Raw genomic sequence first — 24,311 nt, 5'->3', positions numbered from 1 at the left:
TGGAGATACTTTCTCAATTGAGATTGCTTATTCTCAGATAACCCTAACTTTTGTCAAATTGACAAAAAAGAAAGAAAGAAAGAAAGAAAGAAAGAAAGAAAGAAAGAAAGAAAGAAAGAAAAGAAAGAAACAGCATGTGCCCCAAAGGCCTTTTTAACGCATTGGTGACACACACCTTGAATCCCAACAGAGGCAGGCAGATCTCTGAGGCCAGCCTGGTCTACAGAGCGAGTTCCAGGACAGCCAGAGCTGTTAAACAGAGAAACCCTGTTTTGAAAAACAAACAAAAGCAAATTCCAGAAATTGTTAAAACTACAAATAAAAAGCATTTTTAAAGGTATAGGGTAAATCACAAGCTCCTGGATGATGGCCCAGTATAGGATGGAACAGGCTCACCAGGAGGGCTGAGGTATGGCCTTTGCTACCAGGAAGCCCCCCTCTCAGGGGACAGTGTTCCCTATGCTCAGGAGACCTGATCTTCCCACTACAGAAGGCCCACCCTGCCTCTCTAAAGTCTGATCACTGTTTGGCATCAGCCATGTGGTAACGATGGTCCATCTCCTGACAGATATCAGCTAAAGCCATCAAGTGTGTGAAATTTTGGGAATTTTCCCCACACCCATGTGTCATACAGCTTTCTGAGTCTTGTTCTTTTCTACCTCAGTCACTGACTTTGGGTAAAACACAGGCCAGGGTTTAGGCAGTGCAAGGCATCTGCAGATGGAGGGTTGCTTTTGTAAAATGCCACAAGAAAAACATTCTCTCTTTCTCTCTCTTTCTGGTAGTAAGCAATAGCAAGCAGTCATCTTTCTAATAGGATTGACAACTGAAAAGGAAAGAAAGTTGCTTAAAGGCAGTCAATGGGTTGAGTTCCTTAATCAAACAAAGTCTGACATCCACATTACTTTGGGCTGTTCTAGTTATGTAAATCAATAAATGTAAATCAGTAAATGCTTGTTAGACTTAAAGAACACTTAGCATCACTGAGGGGAAGTCAACTCTCCAGGGAACCCAAGATAATGACATGAAGAAAGCCAAGATAAACCCCAGTGAAGATTCCTTGGCTGCATCAAGATACACAAGTGCCCAGACATTAGACAGCCAATGCTGTAAAGGGATTCTTTAGATACGTTAACACTTAGTTTGTAAACTCTGATTAAAGCACATGACCTTTCACAATGTGGGGGGAGCTCGTCTAATCAGATGAAGACCTAGAAAATAAAATAAAAATAAATAAAAACCCTGAGGCTCCAGGAAGAAGAGATTCTGCTCCAAATAGCTTCAGACACATCATTACAACGTCAAGACCTGCTAGAACAGCTGGGCTTCCAGCAAGAATGGCGGCTCGTGCCTATAATCCCAGTAGTCGGGAGGTGGATGCAAGAGAATGGTTGTGAGTTTGAATACAGTTTGGGTTACATAACAAGAATCTGCCTCAAAAACAAAGCTTTCTTCCCAGCCTTCCCAGCAAATTTTAGACTTGCCCACCCTCAGGATTATGTGAGATGATTCATGTATATGTGACTGGACAATCCTCAGTGTGGAACAGCTCCATAGACGAGTTTTTGTTTTTCTGAGACAGGGCTTTTCTGTATTGCTATGGAGCCTGTCCTGGCACTCACTCTGTAGACCAGGCTGGCCTTGAACTCACAGAGATCCATCCACCTGCCTCTATCTCCTGAGTGCTGGGATTAAAGGCATGCACCACCAACGCCCAGCTCCATGGATGAGTTTTTGACTGATGATGGTGCAAGAGCAGCACACATCCAACAGACACTATCCTTGGAACTATGAGTTTATATCTGTTTCTGGGTCAACAGTACAGGGGTGCAGCACTGTCTCATGGTACTAGGCAACAACAGCTCCAGTAGCTACAGAAGTATAAGGGAAGGACACCAATGATCCACAGGAAAGAGTGGCATTCAGTAGGCTGAGCTGATTACACATACTTCCAACTTATATTTTCAACTTACAGTAGCTTATGGATAAGTGGTCCCATCATTAAATCAGGGAACATCTGTATATGAAAACATCCTGATGGCTCTGTTTCCATGGAAACCCTAATTTTGACACTCTTCATAACTAAGCTCCCATTTGCCTCCTCCTCTGACCCACACAGCACCTCCTGCTCTGTGGACACAACCCCTTCTCATGGAGTGACTCATGTGTCCCTCTGGGTACCCAAGTGCTAAGCAACTTGGCTACTTGGGGAGGAGATGTTCCCATCTCCACACTAATGACACTCATTCCACAACTGTGAGGCTCAGGCCTCTACACACGCAGAACTTTTGGTCCTTACAGAGAGGTGGAGTAGGATGCCAGGTTTAAATAGGAACAAAGTCTGAAAAATATGCACTGGCCCCACACTGCTGTGTTTTCTAACCTTGGACAGGAGTTGAAATTGGATGTTCAGGGAGCAAAGAGTATTCCCCTAAGCGTGAGAACAACAGGCAGGTGCAGCAGAACCTCCCAGAGCACCAGATAATAGAACTAGGATGGAGCTGGTGGACTACTAAGGATACAACTAGAAATACAAAGCTCCATGATTCAATGTCTTTCCTCAGGCTTCAGTCAACCTCATTCACTGTACAAGGATTAACCCAGGATGAATGGTTCTCACTCAGCCAATTCTGAGAGTCTGATGTAGTTCTGTGGTGTAGCCTGGAGCAGATGATCCTAATAGTTACCACTGTAGTGCTGGCTGCAGATTTGACTTTGCAAATCACTCAGATAAACATCCAAAAACATGGGCTCTTGCTCAGCATGGATAGGCAGTTGGTTGCCACACCTGAGAGGTAAACACTCAGGAAATATCTGTCACATGATTATGAAAGCAAGCACATTAACTCACCATGCAGGTTGCAGGTGATGCTACCTGAAGCACTTCAGAGAATCATTGCCTATAATGTAGTAAAGGACAGCAGAGTAAAGGCTGGGAAAACAGCTCGGTCAATAAAGTGCTATCCAGGCTAGCTAGAGGAACATTGGCTCAAACTCCAGAACTCACACACAAAAAAAGCCCTGCATGGAGACATGCATCTGAAGTCCCATCACTAGGGAAGAGGACACAGGCAGAGCCCTGGGCTCACTGCCCAGCCAACTAACTTAAGAAGCGAGCTCTAGGTCAGTGAGAGATCCTGTCTCAAAAACAAAGGTCCAGACCAGAGAGATTGCTCAGAGGTTAACAGCACTGACCGAACTTGCAGAGGACCAGAGTTCCCAGCACCCATACAGTGACTTGTAACCATCTGTACTCCAGTCCCAGGGGATGCAACACCCTCTTCTGACCTCCTCAGGCTCAATGCATGCATGTAGTGCACATACATACATACATACATACATACATACATACATACATACATACATACATGCAAAACTTCCATACAGAAAGAATAAAAATAATAAATGTTTTAAATTTTTTCTTTTTAATGTATATGTATGTGTATGAATAGGTCTGCCAGAAGAGTGTCAGATCCCAGGGGCTGGAGTTACAGGCAGTTGTGAGCTGCCCAAAGTGAGTGCTTGGAACAGAACTTGGGTCCTCTGGAAGAACAGAACATGTTCTTAACCTCTGGGGAGATCCCTTCAAGCCCCAGGTAAATAAATCTTTAAATAAATAAAAAAAGAAAGCCAAGATAGACAGCACCCGGAGACCAACACATAAGGTTGACTTATGACTTCCACCCTATGTGTCTATGCACACATACACATAAACACACACACACACACACACACACACACACACACACACACACACACACACACGGGGGGGGGGGGCGGGGAGGCAAACTAAAGGAATATATGCAATAAATAAATGCTGGGCTACAGTGCTTTTTAGATGGGTGAGCTTGCTGCCCAGGTAAAGTGGATTGGTAAGCAACAATCTACTTGGAGAGAGCAAGTGTTTCTAAAGAGCTTAATAACAGCCTGGCATGATGGCACACCTCTAATAGTAGCACTCAGGAGGCAAGAGGCAGTCTCTGTGAGCAGAGGCCAGCCTGGTCTACCTGGTGTAAACTAGGTGAGAAAGGTTTTTTTAGTTACCACAGATTAAACTAGTCTTCTCTCTTCATTGCAGCTTCCTTTTCACTTTACACTAAAATTCAGATGCAGTGAATGGCAAGTTCTCATAATGAGCACAAAATCTAAAACACCAAAGCCACCACCTGGGATAGGCAATGTCCACTTATGTGGTGTCAAGCAAACAGTGACCTGGTCAGAGTGTGAGCTGGAAGGAAGCAGGGGTTGGTGTGATGGGACCACAATGGGGAATGCCTCTTGACCTTCAGTCCCCAGGATAGCACCTTGAGATGTTGGGTAATGGCAGGACCACTGATTCCCAGTCTTCAGGTATACACATGACCCTTCTGTGACAGGGAGAATCCCTGACCCCTGAGAAAGGCAGTATCCACAAAGATTCCCTGTCCTCATACTCTGGCTGTCTTGTTCAGGGGAGGCCCTCAGTATCTACATCAGAAAGATGGTGACAAGGCCAACACTGTACTATCGGTCATAAAACAAGTGACTGGCTTGACTCGGCCATGTGGTCCACATGCCACACTACTCTCTGAAGACAGAGACCTGAGACAGCCAATGGGCAGTAGCAGGCCACTCCTACCATCATCAGTCACAAGCCCCATGTCAGCTTCTGGTCCCAAAGACATTCAAGGGGACCATGAAACTGACAGAGATCTTGATTGTCATCACATGTCAGCATCAGTGGGGCCATAGAACACAGAAGCAGGGACAGGATGTATCACTGGCAGAACTAGGAGCCATGCTGCCCTGTCCCAAAAAGTAAGCACAGTTCGAGGAGAATCCAGGCAATTCTGCAGCCTCCAAGCCTCTTTGTAAAAGTTTTTGCTAATGTTTATAACCACAGGTACCTCAGCAAAGCCTATTCCTGGAGCATCCCTGGGAGCCTCCCACTAGCTGTCCTGGCTTAGCCTTTGAGAACTTGGTGGGTCACTGAAGTCACACAGGAAAAGGAAGCCTAAGCCTTTGGCCCCCTAGGAAGAGAAGGCAGCCAGCAAGTGGGTGATGTAGTAGCAGGCATCAGCCCCAGGAGAAACAGGGACCAAGGCCCTGGCCCTGTGAGCCACAGGCAGCAATCCAGAAATTTCAGAACTCAGTACAGCCAAGGAGACCTGGGTCTGAGAGAGGCAGCACCTAGCAGCTCCTGCTGGGTCTGTCCAAGTGTGGGTAGCTATGTGACCCTGTAGCAGTAGCCAGCTATGGACTTCTGGTTTGGGAGGGTTCAAGGAATCTGGAGTACAACCACATAAAGGAATGAGGGGTGGGGAGAGTTAAAGAACACAGAAGGAAACAAATGAACATTAAAGCTCATAGCCTCAACAACAGTGTCTGTCGCTGCCTCCACCCCAACAGACCTGCCATTCACCCCCACCAATCCCAGGTGTCCACAGTTTCTCAAGCATCTCGACACAGAATAGTGTGTGATGGAAACACAGGCAGAAGCTGGGAGCTCTGACCATATGACAGCCGGCAGCCATATGCTTCCCCCCAGGGTCGAGGCCTAGCCTAGCTGGCTGGTGCAGTAGTCCTGAAGAGGCTGTGTCCTCTGAAGAAAGCCAACTGGATCAAGCTATCTCCTGTCACAGGGGGTGAACTGTAGGCTACAATGTGGACAGGAGCACGTGCTGTCACCTCACCCACTCCTCATCCAAGCAGGTTATCTGGTCCATTCCCAGGAACCAGTGCCTTCACAAAAACATCTCTGTAAAATTCTGCAGTATGTGTGGTCCTGAATACAGGATCCATGGACACAATTCAGGTAGCCTCAACAGAATACGAGTAAATGTGTGGGGAGACTCCGGCTTCACAAGCTGGCTCTACAGGATGCCTGGCATCTTTAGAGAGAACAGGACCTTCACTTATGTGTTAAACAAGAGCTTACACACTTACTGGTGGGTCTACATTAAGACTGGAACTCATTTTGAGATGAAGACAAAGGAAATAATTCTTGCCATTTTACTGTATGGATCTCAGGGAAACCGCCCCACACACTATCCAGAAAGAACAATTCTTTTGCGCTCAAGCACAGTTAAGTACTGCCTTTGTAGCAGGGAGCCTTACAGGCATTCCTCACAGGCATCTGCCATCAGCTTTCACTAAGATAGATGGTAACAGAAAACATGGCTTAGTTCCAAGAAAGCAACGCCAGGCTAGATTCCCCAAATCTATTTAAAAAAAAAAAAAAAAAGTGACTCTGTTGAATGTTAAAAGACATGCATTGCAAGGCAGAACTCCAGGAAAGAAATCATGACCCTGGAAACATTAATGAAACCCTGAGAAAATGTACAAGTTTAGACTCACCCCCACCCTCACCATGTTCTTTCTCGTAAAGATAAGCTAGAATGTTCCCAGCTGGGCACAGAACCCCAGGCATCCTACACACACTCATGCCAAGCATGTGGGCATCAGACAAGGGGAAAAGCAAGCCTGTGAGTCAGGCAATGCCTGGCCCAAGGACTCAAAGCTATCTCTTAAGTCCTTCCAAAATTCTTATCACACTGGGGAAAAAAAAAAAGGCCCTTGGCCTTGGTTTTTGTCCTTGGAGTTCAAATTTCAGTGATGAGTGAGAGATCAAACATGTTACCACCCACTTCTCAGGGTGTAAAAGAAGGAGAGACGCGGCTATTTCAGTTTCAGAACATGAGCATGCAAACTTATGACAGTCAGAATGCCCACTTAGACCATCCTGGAGGGGGACAAGGCCTTGCAGCCAACCCAGCCTGACAGTCAGGGGGCGGGGGCTGGCACTGGCCTTCTTATAAAAGTCCTCTTGGGCCCAGTGCTCTCCCCAAGAGGAAATCACATCAGAGGAAAGAAAGGCCACAGATGTGCCCTTAGCTTTTATTTAGAAAGGCTCTTGGGTTCACAACCAGACAACCCTTAACCACTCGGCAGGGTCCTCCATACTGACATGTCTTCAGCATCACTTCAGAGGGTCTGAGGACAGTCCCCGAACCACCTGGCAGCACAGGGCAGAGGCAGGTATGTGTGCCACCTTGTTCCTAAGAAGTCTCCCCTGCTCCATCTCACCCCCCAGAACAAATAGGCAGGGCCAGTTTGTCCCCAGCAGCTCCAGGCCAAGGCCCTCCTCTTATTTGCACAAAACCATCTGGCACCACAGGAACCAGAGAACTGATGTTCCCAGGGCACGTGGGTCTGACGACAGGCAGAACGTGGCGGAAACAACGAAAGGACAGACAGTAATTCCAGAGGTTAAAGGGACACAGGACAATAGCGATTACAGTCAGCCAAAAGTCTCTGTCAGCTCAGCTTTACTCACCCTCCCAGCTCATCCTGGCACGGAGAACTGAAGCCCAGGCTCTGCGGAGCTGGGCTGGGCTGGGCTGGACTGGCAGTGGGTGCACAGTTTAATTCAGAGGCCCCAGTTGGACATTTACCAGCAGCCCTAGCCACAAACACCCAGAGGGCCAAAGTCAGCACTAATGCCCCAGCGCATGTCCAGCTCCATCAGAGCGCTGCTGGTCACAGGTGTCTGAGTTCATCTAGGAAGCCCAAGAAACCAGGACAACTAAACTAGTCTGCACTCCGACTCAGAAGGAATACAGAACCTGGAGATATGACGGCAAACCACAGGGGCCACATTACAGACTCTGCTCAGGCTATGTGCAAAATTAGAAGGCACCCAGCCACACAGCCAGCAGTAGCCAAAGAGGATTTGGGGTTTTCAGAAAGAAGCATCAACAAGAATCACTTGCAAATCAGCCCTGAGGTTGAGAGACCAGGCTAGTTTGGTCACCACCCTAAGCATCCTGTGAAGCCATTTCAGGCACTCATGTAAAGATAGTGGGAGCATGGGTCATACTTAGGATGGGAAGTCATCAGTGCAATCACTATATACACTATGCTTCTAACATGGAGCCTCTGAAAATGACTGGACAGGAGGAGGACAGCGATGATGTGCCAGGACGTGAGAGTGTTACAGTGGGAGGAGAATCGAGTGCCCTCCTCAGTCATTCCGTTAATTTTATCATCTCTAACAAAATGTCTTAAAAGAGCAGTATGTGTGTGCTGATGACCCAGACTTTCAGATTTTTCCTACTAAAACAGGGGCAGGGGTGGGGAGTTAAAAGAATGAGACAAATAACTCTTTTTGTGTTGCTGGGTAGTCATCGGCTCAGTTTCTTAATTGTTATAAGCTGGTTAAAATTACACCCTTGCTAGAGGAAAATGAGAAAGGTCTCTGAGGAACACACAAGGAAATCGAGGTACTCTGGAGAAATGAGGCTATGCACCACAGTGCAGAGGTACACAGTGGCTTCCCGGGGACAAGACCCACTACTACAGTTTGGGTACAGTTTAGTGAATCCCCCCAAAGGGTCACATGCTGGGACCTTGATTCTCTGTGTGGAGGTAGCTAGAGACAGGATGTACCTGTGAGAGGTGGAGCCTAACAGAAGGTGTCATATTCTAAGTTGTCTGTGTATTGTAAGCTGTCATAGTTGTTCTCAGCTGCAGAGTGGATGGTGGCTAGGACACTGGGGAAACTGACATGGAAACATTAAGGTAGTCTCATGGGATCCTGTGCTACCAGAGAATAGCTCTGAATTACAATCTGGCTTCCTGTTTGAAGATGGGAACCTTCTCCCAGATGTGTTCCTACCACTGTGCTGCCATCCTTCACCTGACCCTCACCGGAGTCTAAGGACTACTGGACGTTTGCTCTCCAAAACCGTTTGCCAAACAAACCTTATTTTTCAAAGTCAACCTGCCTCGGGTGTTTTGTTACAGTAATTCTCAATTGACTAACACACCCACCTCCTTAGGAAAGGAATCCAGACCTAAATACTAGAGTCCGCCCTGTCCTGCCCTCCACTCCTCCGATGCCCCAGCCATCCCTTATGCTTTCTTTACTGTGGAAACATGACAGAAACCAGGCTTTCCATAAGCCAGCAAGATGATAGCTGTTCTTGCTTCACAGTCTGCACTCTTGGATCGCCGCCTCCCACCCTTAAGATCCCTCGTGACCACCTTCTCTAAGGTCCCTCCGCCTCTCTGAGATCACTGGGTACTGATGGAGATTTGTCAGCCACAATAGTGCAAGCAGTGTGGGGAGCTGCCCTATGCCCCACCTCATTCCCCGAGCTGATAGGCGGAATCCTCTTCTGAATCTTCCCGTTCTCCTTGGCCTTCTGCAGTTTCCCTTGGCTACACTAGGTGGTTGCCTGGGGCTTCATCTTCACTGTCCCTGTACCCATGTGGCCCCATCTCCTTCAACCTCTCCTTGGACGGAAGCTAGAGCTGACCACCCATGTAGATCAGCTCTCTCCCTTGAGCCCACATTCCCACCTGCACCAGGAGCCTAGAACAACCTGGGTGAACATGAGGATGATGAGTGTCCCTCCTCCTTCCAATTGTGCAAATGCTCGTGCTGGGAATTCTGGTGCAGTATGTTCCAAAGGGGACAGGAGTCCATTTGTTGACACTCCTGACTTGGAATTGTGAATGCATTCTTAGAGAGTAAAAATTAACCAGCGCCAGCCGTGAGAGTGTTATGGTTGTGCTCTTGCTGCTGATCCCAGCGAACTCCTCATACTGATCAAAAGCTGCCTCCTCCTAGCGACTCTGAGGCCTCCAGTGCCACTCAAGAGAGCCAAACCAGGGCAAGCAAGGCTCTGCCTTATTCCCTCCCAAATCTCGGCTGAGGTAACCCTGTGTAATTGCGTTCATAGATCATAAGTGCTGGCATGTGGTTCCCAGACTGAACCATTTATCCAAATTAAAACCATTCTCATGAAACAAAGTCAGACCCTTTTGATTTAAAATAAAACTGAGCAGCTCTAAAGGTGCTTGCTTAGTCTCTCTCTCTCTCTCTCTCTCTCTCTCTCTCTCTCTCTCTCTCTCTCTTTCTCTCTCTCCTTCTCTCAATGAAAGACATTCTTCCCTCTTTCTCATTCCATTAATCACCAAGTTTATGCAATCTGTCTAAACAACTTGGTAAGAGGCCTCCTTCATCCTTTTCCTGCAGGCCTGGGTTTTACCCTGTGGATGCCAAGCAAGGGCTTGAGGATAGTGGGTGGGCAGTGAGAAGCCAGTGATCATACAGTATTTAGCTGCAGTTTGGCCAGGTCAAAGAACTCCAAGGACCTGAGGTTGCTTCTTGGTTACTTCTAACAGAAGAACAGAGAGCTGGAACAACACAGCCATATCCACAGTAGCATTATCTCTCATTACCCAAAGGTGAAGCAGTTTTAGTGCCATTACCTGACAACTGGACCAATAAGACATGGTGGATCCACAATGGAGTACTATTAGGCCTGAAGAAGGAAGGAATGGAGGGAAGGAGGGAAGGAAGGACAGCTGACATGCACTATAAATAACATAGATGTTTCTTCAAAGCATTGTACTATGTAAAATACGCCAGTCACAGGAGAAATGTTGGGTGGGTCCACTTCCAGGAGGACCTTGGAACAGTCCTCATGGTGACAGGAATAAGAATGGGAGCTGCCAGGAAGTGGGGGAGAGAAACAGAGAAAAAAGTGGTTTTGCATGATGCAGAGTTCTGGAGACCCACGGTGCAGATGGCTGCACAACAATGGGAAAGCACTGAGAAGCACTGAGCTATACACTTTTAATGATTAAAATGTTAATGTTTACATCACATGGATTTTCTCACAGTGAAAAAGAAAGTTTCAGTTCTTTTATTTCAGCCCACCAGAAAGCTTCCCAGGAATATGACTAGCTAGGATCTGCCTAAAAATGTACGTGCAAAGATACACACCAGTCATGACCAACAGAAAGACAGCTAAGCCCCACACAGACTGTCAACAGCAGGCCTGTTTATGCCATTATTTTCAGAGTGGAAAATGCTTAAGCTGCCACAATGTTTTTACATGCAGGATATGAAGTAAAATAGAAGGAGCTGAGCTTGGTCAACTGAAAAATCTCAGGAAACACAGGATCTCGCAAATAGACTTGTATCTTAAACATCCCCGAAAGGGCCCAAAGTGTTAAAGGGTTGGTCTCCAAACTGTGGTGCTATCAGGAGCTGGTAGAACCTTCAGGAGACTGAGGTGAGGAAGTTAGGCCATGTGGGGCATGTCCTTGAAGGGGATATCGGGACCCTTTGGGGGAGTCTTTCTCTTTAGCTGTTTCCAGGTTGCCAGACCAAACTCCCTACCGTGATGCTGCTCCACTGCCACAGGCCAACTGTCCATGAGCCAAACTCTCCAACAGCATAAGACAAAATAAAATGTTCCTCCCTGACACAGATGTTCTTGGGTGTGTTGCCACGATGACAGAAAGCTGACTGACAGAAGACACTGAACCAGCTTCCTTAGCATTTTTCTAACCTCAGAGTCTACAACAAGGGCAAGTTTTATAGAAACATAGTCAAAAGGCAGCTAAAAAGCAAAAAACGCATCCATTACCTCAAGAGTAAAACTCAGGACAACACATTCCCAACAGCCCCCTGAATGCCAGCCCAGCCCCCACCCATACACAAAGCCTGCCTTTCCTCTACCCTTGAGAACCTGACTCTGCAGGTGTTTGCAGGAGTCAAACTAAACACTTCTGTCCCCATCCTCTGTCACTCTGACCTCCCTGTGCAAACCAGTCTCCCTTTCCAGACAGGGATCTGACAACACACCCCAAACCAGGAAGTCCTCCCAGCAGCAGGCTGACTGCTTTTCAGACCCATTCAGCACGGGGAATTTAGCAGGACCAAAGTATTGGACCTGAAGCCAGTAGCAGCAAGAGCCACAGCTACCCAGGACCCTGCCCTGCTGGCAGTGCCTGGACATCAGGAGAGGGATAGTGAGGCCTGAAGTTTTACTTCAGGTTTGTGAGATGCCAGAGGCTGATCTGTTTAGTTCCCTGTGCACATTTCTGATCTATTTTCAAAATGGCCAGCACAGAGTAAGGGAGCCTCTGAGGAAGGTGATGGATTACTAAAGTAGAGAAGAACGCCAGGACCAGGCCGAGGGAGGCCTTTGTTCTGGAAGGAATGTGTACAGGCTCAGACACCCTGGCTAATGGCCCAGTGTGGCCTCAGGGCTGCTTGCCCGCCCGCCGGCAGGCCAGATGTGGGCTTGCAGTTTATTGTGGGCCCACAGTGAGGCTGCAAACTGCAGCTGTGCTCCAAAGTAATGAGGAGAGCCAGGATTCCTGAACCCTCTGGCGGGAAATAACAGGCTCCTGTGAGCCTGGAGGAGACCAGCTCGCCTGTAAAAGGAGAAGCAACATACAAGGCTCTGCCCACAATTCCAGAGTGATTTCTTTTTATCTCCCAACTACTGGTTCCTGGTACATTAAAAGCATCAGGTCTTGGTCCCTATTTCTTATAGCAGTTCCAAAAAACAAAACAAAAAAACAAAACAAAACCTCCACACAAGGGCTGGAGAGATGGCTCAGCGGTTAAGGTACTAGCTTTTTGCAAAGGATCTGAGTTCTGTTCCAGTCCTCACATTGTGGCTCACAACGACTTGGCTGTGGCATGCACATGGTACACATAAACACATGCTGGCAAGCACTCACACATATAAAATAAAAATAGATATTTTAAAATAAGTAAATAAATACAACCTACACATGAGGCATATCACACTGTTTGCTAAGGAGGCAATACTTTCATCTACTTGGAAGTATGCCCTGGTCTACGGAGTGTGGTTTGCCTTTCAGACATTAGCACATACCCAGGTTAAAACTTCCTGGGCTCTCCTTGGACAGCTGTGATCAGAATTACCAAAGATATCTTCTAGTATCTTTGAAAAAGAAGCAAATCCTGCCTGTAAGGGTGTATGGCTGTGATTATCTCTCTCTCTCTCTCCAAAGAGAAAAGGAAGAGGAAGACCCAGTAACTTAATGTGCCATAATTAGAGCTGAAAGGAAGGAAGAGAGATGTAAAGAAAAGCTGGCCTCCGTGTCTGAGGAAGCAGCTGGGACCAGAGTTCTGGCAGCAGCAGCTGAGCCAGGCCAGTCCATCCAAACAGGGTGAGGCAGCCCTCCCAGGGGCTGAGGAAGTCCCTCATCAGAGCCAGCACACCAAGAACTGCAAGACACTGGACTCATGGAGAACCTGCCATCCATGGTGCGAGCAGTTTACTGACACTCTCTAACACTTGCTGTCTCTTCCAGAAAATGGAGACAATCAACATGAGAAATCAGACTGTGTGCAGGGGGAGAAGCCAGCACGAGCCATAAGCACTGGGGAATGAGGTGCTCCCCAGCTTGGGGTGGACACAGAGATAAAGGTCCAAACTTGTTGGCTGATGCCTCCAAGGAACGCCTGAACCATCCTGGACAGGTACCTCACAGGGAAACTTTTGCAGTTCACTGGCATAACCCTTCCAGCGTAATCTTCCATTACGGTTACGTGTTTGAGACAAAACATATTAAAGCCAGCTTATTGCTCTCTTCTTAAAAGATCAGTACATGTTTTGGAAATCTATAGATGACCCTCAAGAATTGCCTCTTGGGTCCAGCAAGATGGCTCAGCAGGTAAGAGTGTCTGCCTGATTACCTGAGATCAATCTCTGGAACCTACATGATGGAAGCAAAGAACTGACTTCAGCAAGTTGTCCTTTGGCCTTCTCACAGATCACAAAACATATGGGCATGAACATGCATGCACAAACCTCATACAGAATAAGTAAGCAAGTAAGTAAATGTAAAGAGTTGAAAAAGAAAATTGCCCCCCTTCCTGACACACTGCAGCATTCTGGGGGCTTTCATGTCCTAAGCAAGCAAGATGGCCCCAATCATGGATACCCCCCTCTTCACTGCCTTTCCTTGTGTGGCAGAGGTAGTCCCCACTGGACATCTGTGCCACCACATGAGGAACCTAAAACATGACTATTCTGGGGACAGGTACAAAATAGGAACCAGAACCAGGCATGGTGGGCTCATGTCTGTAATTCCAGCTCTTTAGGAGGATACTGCAGCAGGATCACCAAGAGTCCAAGGCTGCATAAGCTATGTAGCAAGATCCCATCTCAAAAAATATAAACAAAAACGTTCTCTGCGAATAGATGTTCTGTGTGAATGTAGTTTGTGCCACAGGAAGACCTGACACAGACACTGAGGACCACCCGGGGGACTCTGAGCTGGGCACATGTCCCACACTCCTGATGCAAAGACTTCAAAAGAAACTTCCAAGAAACTTGGGAATGTACATCTTATACTTTTACAAGAAACAAGCATCAAGAAAATCAATGTTGCTCTCCCTAAGTTTGCACTCAGCAAACTATACACGTATGGAACACGGGGGTAGATATGACAAAATACAACTCCAAACTCATGCTCAATAAGAATGGATGCATGCATCTTGTCTTGGGATTTACTCTGTTTAAACCCTAATTCCTTCTGTAGTCCTGGTGATTGAACCCAAGCTCTCATAGCTACACAAGAGCTCCACCAAAAGATACACCCCATCCTTGTGGGTTCTGAAATGAAGTACACCTTTCTTCTTACTCACTGTAAGGAATTTAAACACCAGTTCCACGTGGAGACTCCAATGAAGATACATCTGCTTCACTGTGTTCATTAGCAGTAACTGCTCTGACTGATAACACTCTCCTCTCTGGGAAGTGAAGGGTTGCCACCAGTTAACCAAATGCCTACTTAAGCAGCTAACCAAACCCCTTTATTCTAGACAAGCAGAAATGGCAGCAAACGACTGTGAGTATATGCGGCTACCTGTATGTCTTCAGGTCACTGCTGGAAGGCTTCTTTCCAGCTGGGCTGAAGACCCACCTGTTCCCCATTGCTTTTCAGGGTTCCACAAGGAGGGCCAGTGGGCAATGCCTCTGACCACCTAGCAGGTGGTATGATCCTGTAAAGAGCATTCTGTTTACAAAAATAAAAACCAGGAGCTTTTTTTTTTTTTTTTTTTTTTGCTAGTAGCTAGCACCCAGCCCTCCCACGTTCAAGTTCAAACACAAGGTCAGAACAAACTTCCCTTGCATGTGTCCTTTGCTTCAAACACGCTGATCCTAAGCAACAAAACGCACAGCCAGGGGCAGGTCACAAGCAGACAGACCACTAGTAGCTCCAGGGTTTTGGAAATTTGCTTGTAATTCTCCGCATCTGTAAAATGGATCCTTGTGTCCTGGGCAGATAGAAGCTTCGACTGCCAGACAGAGGTCAAATGTCTTCCCCTTGGGTATCCTCCACTGAACCTTCTTGTATTATGACCTCCTTCCCGGGTTATGGCTATGGTACAACCAACAACCCCCTTAGTGCCTCCTGCAGCATAGTAACATATCTGACCTTATGAACTTGAGGTATGGAATCAACATTTGCAAGTAACTCAGTTTCAAAGCACAGCAGGCCAGAGAGACACTTTGTAAAAGCTAGTCAGTTTGCACTCAGAAGCATGGAGTCCCTGAAGCAACCGCTTTCCTATCTTCTTGCTGGTTATGGTTTGTATAGAAATAACTCAGCTGCTGCCACTGATAGGCAAAGGGCTAGCCTCCGTGGAGGATGCACTGTATGAACAAGCATTCACATCCAATTGACGGAGGAGCAGTGGCAGCCCACCTGAAGGAGGGGGAGCACAGAACGCAGGCGTTCTCTCTCCCATAACCCCTAGCTACCCCACCACACTTCAACATCACGAACAGGATACATGGCATTTCTTTACCCATGTGCAAAATAGTGTGATAATCCCCCTTCTGTCTTCCTTCCAAGAGTCACTTGGAAATGAATACATACAGAGTTTAGTAAGCTCAGCCACCAGTCTTTATTGGCCTTGTACCACTCTGGGGGGTCACCATGACTTTGTCTGAGGTCTAGCTTGCCAATTGCCCCAGTTAGCTCCCCAGGACCCGGAAAATGTACCTCCCTGCCCCCCTCCGCCCTACCCCCACGCACTTATAGACACTCTCTAATACTCACTCTAAGTCCTGGCCTAGCCTCCTCCATCTTCCAGCGGCAGCCAACTCCACCCCCTTCCTGGTCCTCAAGGTCTCAGCACAGAAAAGTCTTTCTTAACACTTGTTGATTGATTTGCAAATATAACCTCATAGTCCCCAAAGAGGGAGGCACCAAAATCACAAGGACACTCAAATCTCATTTAAAAGCAAAGAACTAAAAGCACTTTTTAAAAGAATTAATATGAACAGACGAAAGCCTGAAGGAAATGTACCAAAATGTCAAAAGAGTTAGCTCTGTTGGGCTGACTATACAGTATTACAACAGTAACTTCTGTATTCCCAGTTTGGGGTGTGTTTTTAAAGTTCTAGACATTCGGGTCAGGAGGCACACCTCAGAAAACAAGTTGTAGTGGGCTGTGACAGTGCCTGGGGCGTCCCAATCAGTTGTGATCGCATTCGATAGTGCACTCCGCTGGCCCCAAGCCCTAGAGGGAACTTGGCCCCAAGCCCTAGAGGGAACTTTTTGTGTTCAGTCACACTAGGGAGTCCGGATCACCTGCTGGCACTGGCCAGAATGCCAGTGGGGGAAGGACGGAGTTCAGGGTCTCTTCCCGCAGCATGGACTCCCAAATCAGTTCAAACAAATGTCCTTAGTGGCAGAACACAGCACTGCACAGAGACCCGGAGCCCAGGACCCTCCCTCTTACTTGTCAGCTACTGCGCCCGCGTGCCAGGAGGCACGTGTCACAGGTGCCCCCCCACCCCGGCCTGCGCCTGCACCCCTACTCCGAGGGATGGGAAAAGGCGCGATGGGACCCCTGCCTCCCAAGCAATCGAAAGGAAAGGGAAAGAGGCGCACAGGGCACTTGCCTGGAAAAGGCGGGAGTAAAGTCCCGAGATATCCCATTGCAGCCCCAAGCGGCTCTCCGTCTCTCGGTCCCTAACTGTCTCAGGGAGCAAAGTCCGCTGGGCCGAGGCGGCGATAGAGCTGCTCCGCCCCCGCCCGCCTAGCACGGCGCCGGCGGCCCGGACCCTGCCGGCCCTGCGCCCCAGCCGCGTCCTCAGCCGTGCTCAGCTCTGGCAAGCCGGCCCGCGCCGCGTCCTTTCCCGGGGACTTGACTGAGCCCCAGTCCCCAGATCGCCGCGGACTCCGTGGCCATCCCCAGTCCTGGATCCCGAATGCCTTTCCCGGGTGCCCCCCGCGCCCTGTCCCCGCACCCTCAACTGTCTCCGTGCCCAGATCTGGTGCCTGCTCGTCTACGTCCCAGCTCCAAGACCCCGCACTCCCAGGGTCTGGAACCCAAGCGGGGTCTCAAACAAAGAGTGTGGCGGCGCGCGGACGCCCCTGCCCTGCTCCCGGCCCGGGTACCTGGGCGAACCCGCAGCGCGGTCCGGCGGGGCGATGGCCGAAGCTAGGCTGGGCTCCGAGCTGCTCGCGGGCGGGCCCGTCCTCCTGGCTGGCGGCCCGCGCCCGCCGCAGGGCCCCCTCGAGGCGGCTCCGGCAATCGCCACGGACGGCCCGCGCACCGGGGCCCTGCCGGTCACCTGGTCTCATCACCCTAACAATGTCCTGCGCTTCCAGGGGCTGTATTCCCCCCACCCCCGCAGGGTTCCAGACCTGAAGGATGAGCTCTTAAAATGCCCTCCCACCTTGCTGGCCTCCCTAAGCACCTCCGGGCCCCAGTATTCAAGAGGCTCATCAGTTCCAAGTGCACCTGGAGAGGGAAGTTCGAGTCCCATTCCTGCAAAACCAGTTTATTCTTTCATTCCGTGTGCCTAAGTGTTGTGCCTGCCGGGAGAAAAACCTATGGTACCCTCGTGTGGCTTATTATCTAGTGGGGGCCACGCGAGTATAAAACAGTAGTCTTTACAGGAAAGCTCAGGAGGCTTCAACAGCTTCTGCAGGGTCCCAAATTCACCCTGCACGGAGCCGGGGGGGGGGGGAGGTGGAGGCGCTGGCTAGAAGTCCTTTGACTTCTTAAGATGAACCTGGCAGGAGAGAGCAAGGTTGAGGCAAGCCAGAAACACAGAAGAAAGAAGATCCCCTGAATAGCCCTTCTCAGATGAGGGCATACCAACAGACTGTCCATCCCTAAGATTCCGATGGTCGGGCCTCTGTCCCAGTTTTCCCCCATTGTGAACTATAGGGAAAGGGACAACATGCTATTTTATGGTCTCTCCAACACTTCTACAGAAATGAGATGTACTGCACCTCCCTGGAGTTCACAAGGAAATTTCCTTCAGTTTCAAGTGGATACCAGCAGCTGTTTTTTTTTTTTTTTTATCTCTGGTACAGTTCCAGCAACATACTCAGTGTAGCCTTACATCTTGTAGAAGAGGACAAAAATTGCATCTGCCAGGCACAACTCTCTGAGAGTCCTACCCGAACCTAGGTAAGGACACTGCCTGATGCCAAGTTACCAGAACCATCCTTCTTGCCCTATTGTGCCTTCAAGGAAAATCAGGCTTGCCAGGAATGGTGGAAAAGCAGAGTAAGGAAACTGATATCTGATCACTCTGTTTTCAGTGCAGCCTTCAGAAACATTGAAGCCTTGGATCCAAAAGCAGCCTGCCAAACCTCATTTCATCACGGAGAATCCGGAACCTGGGCCACAGTTTGCCCTCCACCAGGCAAAGGGGTATGAGACCTTTGTAACTTTGGGGAGACCATGCCTTCCCCGAAGCTTTGGGAAATAGCAACATTGGGAGAAGGATCTGGTCATTACTTCCCTGAGGCAGAAGCTTTCTGGGTACTGAGCGGCAGGCCCTGCAGAATGAAGCAGATCTTTCCCTGCCTCTAGGAGTCCAGTGGGCATGGGGTGGGGGTGGGGAGGCACAGAAGGCTTGGAAATGAGCCTCTAGAGGGACATAGGGAAGTAGTCACATCCATCCTGCTACACATGGGGGTGAGGCAGGAGCTGTTACTTTGCCCTTTGAACTGATAAGGAAACACCCTGAAATCCTACTTAACTTGACCAAGGTAAACCAACTGATGGGATCAAAGCATTATAAGGTAGGGACCCAAGACTATCCTGATTCTGTGCTATTCACTCAGGCTTTTACCAGCTGCCTACTCTCTCCAGCCCTCTTATGAGTCATCGGGTTGCCTTGCTCCATCCCTGCTGCCTGAAGGATGCATGAATTAACTCCACAAGGTGTTAAGACCACCCTTGATAAGAACTGATGCTGAAGGGTGCTTGATAGCTCAGAATGAGGAAGACTCCAGGCAAGGTTGGCAGGAGTCTCTCCTAAGATCTCCCTGCTCTATTACCCTTACCCTGCCCCTCACTGCTGGGGTAGTTCCAGTGGGGGCTAGATACCCCAACTTGATACTTGTTTCTGGAACAGTGAAGTGGGGACCAGTACATGTAATGTCCATTCTTACATTCAACTCTAGTGTTCAAAAACAAACAACAACAACAAAACCAAACAAATGAAAAGAAAAGCTGCACTGTGGTATCCTGAGTACTCCATGTCAGGCTGTCTGGCAGCTCCCTAGTTCATGCATCTCCTCTACAGACTGAACAAAGGAACTTTTGGATGCATAGCCTGGGCCTGGCCTATCCAGAGCTAAGCACCATGGGGCCACTTCACATGTCATGACTTTGAATTTCCAAAATCTTAAAAAACAACAAAAAAAGGTATAAGCAATTATCAACTAAAAAGATCATTTTTTTCCCATGCTTAACCCTCCAAAAATATTTCAGATTTGAAAACCTAAGTGTCAAACCAACTTATAAAGAAAAGCCTTCCAAGATGGCCCTTCCCTGCCAGTTCCCCCAGCAGGGGAGAGAGCTGGTAAGGCTGGAAGCACTTGTGGTATTCCTTCCTTTCTCAGCCCCCCTCTGAAGCCTCCTTGACTCTTCCCAACCGGAATCTGGAATCTTCTTAGTAATTCTGTCTTTGCTCTGAGGATTGTATAAAAGCTTGTTAATTTTTATTCTTAGATTGGTGACTTAGATATTTTCCTTATTGCTCCCCATTCACTAAAAAAAAAAAAAAAAAAAAAAAAAAAATGAATATTTTCCAAAATACCTACTGAATGGCAACAGGAAACATACACAAGGCAGCAGCATTGCCTGTATGCTGTGAGGCAAGCAGGGTTTGAGTATGAACACACGCCAAGGCTTTGCCTTAAGATGTGGCATTCCCTAAGAACTTCACTGAACACTTCGCCCTTTCTTCTCTTCCTTCCGTCTTCCCAAACATGCGGATCCTCACCCACAACTGGACAGCACAAGCTCCACACTGCCCAGCCCCAAGCAGGTTCACCTCACTTTTGTTTATTTGTGTATTTAGTTTTTTTTTTTTTAATGGGACCTCACTGTGTAGCCCATTACTGTTCTCAAACTCACAATCCTTTCTTTCCTCTTCCTCCCAAGTGTTGTTTTTATACAGATGTGAAACACTACAGCCTAGCCCAACCCTTTGTCTACATTGTGTCTAGAACTCCCTACAGATCTACAGCCAATTGCATGTGTAACCTGAAAAGGATAATGGCTGCACCAACTGCTGGACCAACATTATTTAGGAAAACTTTTGAAGGTGTTCCAAGTGTATATTGGCATTTGGATCAGCACAGTGAGCAAAGATAGTCTTCCCCAATGTTGTTGAGCATTGTCCAGTCCTTTGAGGGCTAAGGAAAAAAAAAAGATAGAAGAGCAAATGTTCTTTCTTCTTGAGCTAGTAAATTCATGCTGTCCTGCCCTTGACCAACTTACTTCTGGCTCTCAGACAGAGACTTGCCAGCACCAGCACCAAAGCTTCCCTGCCTAAGCAGCTTTTGGGCAGCAGATGCTGGGGCTTGTTGGCATCCATAATCTAACACTAGCTGATCTCTGTAATAAATCCTGTCTTATACATAAATTCTTTTGGTTCTATTTCCTGGAAAGACTTGTTGATGCAGTACCATATTCCCTAAGCACACATGAATGGGACAACATTGGGAACATGGATACTAGGAAACAGATGCTGGCTCAGGTCTTTAGTTTTCCTAGGACCTGGGCTCTCTGCTTCTCTGTGAATGGTGAGTGTGAGTTTATTCAATAAATCTTCATAGAACTATTGTCCTGGGGCAGTCCTATAAGGCCCTCTGTTCCTGGATTGGATAGCCACAGGCAGAAAGCAGATCGTGAATAGAGCCATGGTGAGTCACACTGGATGAATCTGAGATCTCTGACTCTTCTTGTTGGAGGAGCCTTCAGCCTCTACCATGACACTCCTGATAGATGTTCATTACTGTGACTTGACAACTTTCAGTGATAGGATCTGTCCAGTTTTGTGAAAACCAGCCGTTCAATGAGTGGGGGCCAGCAGGCCTTTCTAAGAAAGCTGCTTCCAATCCTCTGATGAGACCACAACACATCTCCCCAAGGCTGTAGACCAGCTAAGGAGAAGTACTGGGGAAACATCTATTCAGCAGCAGGCTAAGAAGCATGCTTTAGTTGGGTAGATATCGTGGAGAGAATGTGGTTGGAAGAGGGAGAATGCACATTGCATAAAAAAGAGCGCCCTGCAAGCATGGTGTGTGCACTAAGTCTGTGCCAGGGAGGGGGATGACACCAGAAGGATTTTGCAACAGTAGTAAAGAACTAGCAAAAAAGCAAACACCCGTGGCCCTTACCTTTCTTTCTTCCTTCCTTCCTTTCTCTCTCTCTCTCTCTCTCTCTCTCTCTCTCTCTCTCTCTCTCTTTCTTTCTTTCTTCCTTTCTTTCTCTGAGACTGTGGGAACCAGGGCTGTAGGTTACATGGTTCAGAACAGAAAGACACAGGTAAGCCGTGCATTGGTGGCGTATGCCTTTAATCCCAGCACTCCGGAGGCAGAGGCAGGCAGATCTCTGTGAGTTCGAGGCCAGCCTGGTCTTCAATGAGAGTTCCAGGGCAGCCTCCAAACTTACAGAGAAACACTTTCTCAGAGAGAGAAAGAAAGAAAGAAAGAAAGAAAGAAAGAAAGAAAGAAAGAAAGGAAGGAAGGAAGAAAAGGGCCAGGTAGCAGTATTGCTAATCTCATCCAGGTAGATTTGAGTGAGAACCCTGGAGCCATATGATAGTCACCTCTGATTTTTCTATTTCTTCTGTGGTGCTGGGGATGGAACCCAGGGCCTTGGACATACTGGGTAGGTAGGAAAGCATTACACTCCTGAGTCTCCTTTTTTTAATCTGCAAAATGAAGTTGCTAAAACTCAAGCCTGAGCATAGGGTTGTGTCCCAACAGCCCTTAGCACAGGCGTATCACAGAGAAAGCTCAGGCTGTGGAACTGTGTAGAAGGGCATAGGCCCATAGGCCTTGGAGATTGGCTGGAGGTAGAAAAGAGTACTGCTCATCTACAATGAGTTTGATAATGGCCCCTCAGCAACTCAAATCTTGGTAGGCCTTGTTTTACACTATCTAGAAATACATAGCCAAGCAGCTAGATGGTCAGCTGGGGGCTTCGTCGTCGTATTAATTTCATTTCATTTAAACAGTTATGAATTAGACAAGGGAACATTATGTTCTTTTTGCAGCTTCCCACCAAGCACTTGAAAGTACTTTGCAGTTAAATGAATATGGAGTATTTAGCCTTCATGTAAGAAGACAGCTAGGTCAGCAGGGTGGCTCTGTTTTGGAAATCATTCATTATTTTCCCCTTTCTGTGACTCTTTGGACCTGTTTATTCCAGAAAACTCTCTAGAGTCAGGTAGGACTTGTACAGCTTCCTGAACCCTTATGGTGATGTCATTGGCCCCTGGCCTAGACTCAATCACTAGAGGCCATTCAGGGGATGTTTTTAATTCTCATAATACCCCTTGCCTCATCCTGCTGTTTACATAGTGTGCCAGGATATAAAAGAAGAACACAGTTTCATTGCTTACTAGGAAAGGCAATCAAGATAGCCTGAACTCTTCCCTAACTCTGAGCATTGTGCTGTCTCTTGTTTGGAGGCCTAGGGTGCAAGGGCCTTCCTGTCTGGGTGCATGGGCCTCACTTTGTCTTTACTGTGGCATCTCTTGCCAAACTAAGCACCTACATCTTCCATCTAGCCACTAGGGACCACATCTATCCACAGCTCTGTCTTCTCCATCTTACCTTGAGCCAGGGATTTATAGCCGGGGGTGAAGCAACATCTCAAATGCTACAGTGGCCATTTATCTCCTCTGTAGCTTTGGCAAGCTAATTAGCCTCATTGTACCTCAGTTTCTTCCATAAAACATGAAGAGAGCAAGGCCAATCTTAATCCAGCTCTTCTGAATGCCAAATAGAACTCAGTGTAGTGCTTAGTACTTTGTGCAAGTATCGGCCATCACAACTGAATACCCCTGTCACTTATATTCCAGGAACCAGCCTACATAATGAGCATGAGGACTACTCCGTTAGAGAACACTCAGCTGGCTGCCCATCCACCCGAGTTTGACATTGCATTAATGGAATCTTTTTTACTTCCATAGCTCCTCTCAAAGCCAAATCAATATTCTGCTTCATGTCTGGATTCCAAACCTCGAAGATCACCAACATCACTTGGGAGAGAGGAAGGCTACACATTCAGACTTCCATCCTGGATCCTCTGAATTCCCAGTCTGGGCCGGGAAATGTATTCTGAGAAAGGAGTTACTGGATTTTTTTTTTTTTTTTGTAATATCCACCTAAGAAAGGAATCTGTGATTTTAGCAGATTCTGGTACTATAATAGACTGTCTGGTGCAAGAATTTAGCTGAATATCTTAGCCATTGTAAGGGAAAAATTGGGATCTGCTGCAGATTGGTTCTTAGCTCCCCCACGATCCAATCTGGCTCTGCAGGATATACCTCAACTTTGGAGGCCCAACAGATTCCTACAGTCTGAGAGGTAACCTAAAGTACTAAACACACGGCATGTGTTTAGTACTTTTCGAGACTTTGAAGGCATGCCAGGACACCTCCGTCTTCTATACACAAAGCAGAGGCTTTCTCCCATTACCAGTCCACATTGTTTGTATGGAAAACTCACCACTATCATACCACACTCACTCATGTGCCCACCTCCCTCGTCTCTGTCTCAGTGACCTCTGGATCCCACTGGATCCCAGAATGAATGAGCTCTCAAACAGCACCCAAGAAACCCCAGGTTCTCCAAGATATGTGTGAATTACATTTTCACCATCAGAATAAAGCAGATCATCGTGCTCCCATATGTCCATTGCTGACTTAAAATGTTATTTTACTGTGTGAGCATGAATGTCACATATATGTATATACACACACGCAGAAATCAGAAGTCAAAATTGTGGAGTTGGTTCTCTCCTTCTACCTTTATGTTGGTTCTGGATTGAACTCAGGTCTCCAGATACCTGTATCCACTGAGCCATCTTGTTGGCTTCCCATTGTTAACCTACAAACTCTGAAACACACTCCCCACTCCCAGCCCCACCCCCAAGCGTGCGCGCTTGTGCGCGCGTGCACGCGCATACATACACACACACACACACACAC

General features: G+C 47.6%; 1 protein-coding gene and 1 long non-coding RNA gene across 11 annotated transcripts in view; one reads left to right on the top strand and one right to left on the bottom strand.

Moving 5' to 3' along the window:
- The window catches only part of Tns3 (tensin 3), a 257,261-nt gene that overhangs the window by 224,821 nt on the left and 8,129 nt on the right, over window positions 1-24,311 (bottom strand). For 3 of the 9 annotated variants that reach the window (XM_035452696.1, XM_035452699.1, XM_035452697.1), the window contains exon 1: window positions 17,236-17,385. The exons of 2 other annotated variants lie outside the window; for them this stretch is intronic. The gene's annotated coding sequence lies outside the window, so the exon portion shown is untranslated. Of the gene's footprint in view, window positions 1-14,688; window positions 14,840-16,736; window positions 16,870-17,235; window positions 17,386-24,311 lie in introns of those variants that run through there. 4 more of the 9 variants (XM_035452702.1, XM_035452705.1, XM_027388131.2 and 1 more) reach the window with 3 other exon arrangements.
- On the top strand, window positions 17,827-24,288 carry LOC107980030. Of its 2 annotated transcripts, none has more exons than XR_004772366.1 (3): window positions 17,827-18,259; window positions 18,394-18,505; window positions 18,922-19,773. It is a non-coding gene; the product is annotated as an uncharacterized LOC107980030 (long non-coding RNA). The 2 variants fall into 2 exon arrangements; XR_003479675.2 differs by lacking the exon at window positions 18,922-19,773 and adding an exon at window positions 23,292-24,288 and having other exon boundaries at window positions 17,832-18,259.

This window comes from Cricetulus griseus, assembly GCF_003668045.3.
Source record: "Cricetulus griseus strain 17A/GY chromosome 1 unlocalized genomic scaffold, alternate assembly CriGri-PICRH-1.0 chr1_1, whole genome shotgun sequence".
NCBI classification, from domain to species: domain Eukaryota; kingdom Metazoa; phylum Chordata; class Mammalia; order Rodentia; family Cricetidae; genus Cricetulus; species Cricetulus griseus.
The sequence above is the reverse complement of the archived record's forward strand: the minus strand, read 5'-3'. Positions and strand labels throughout refer to the sequence as shown.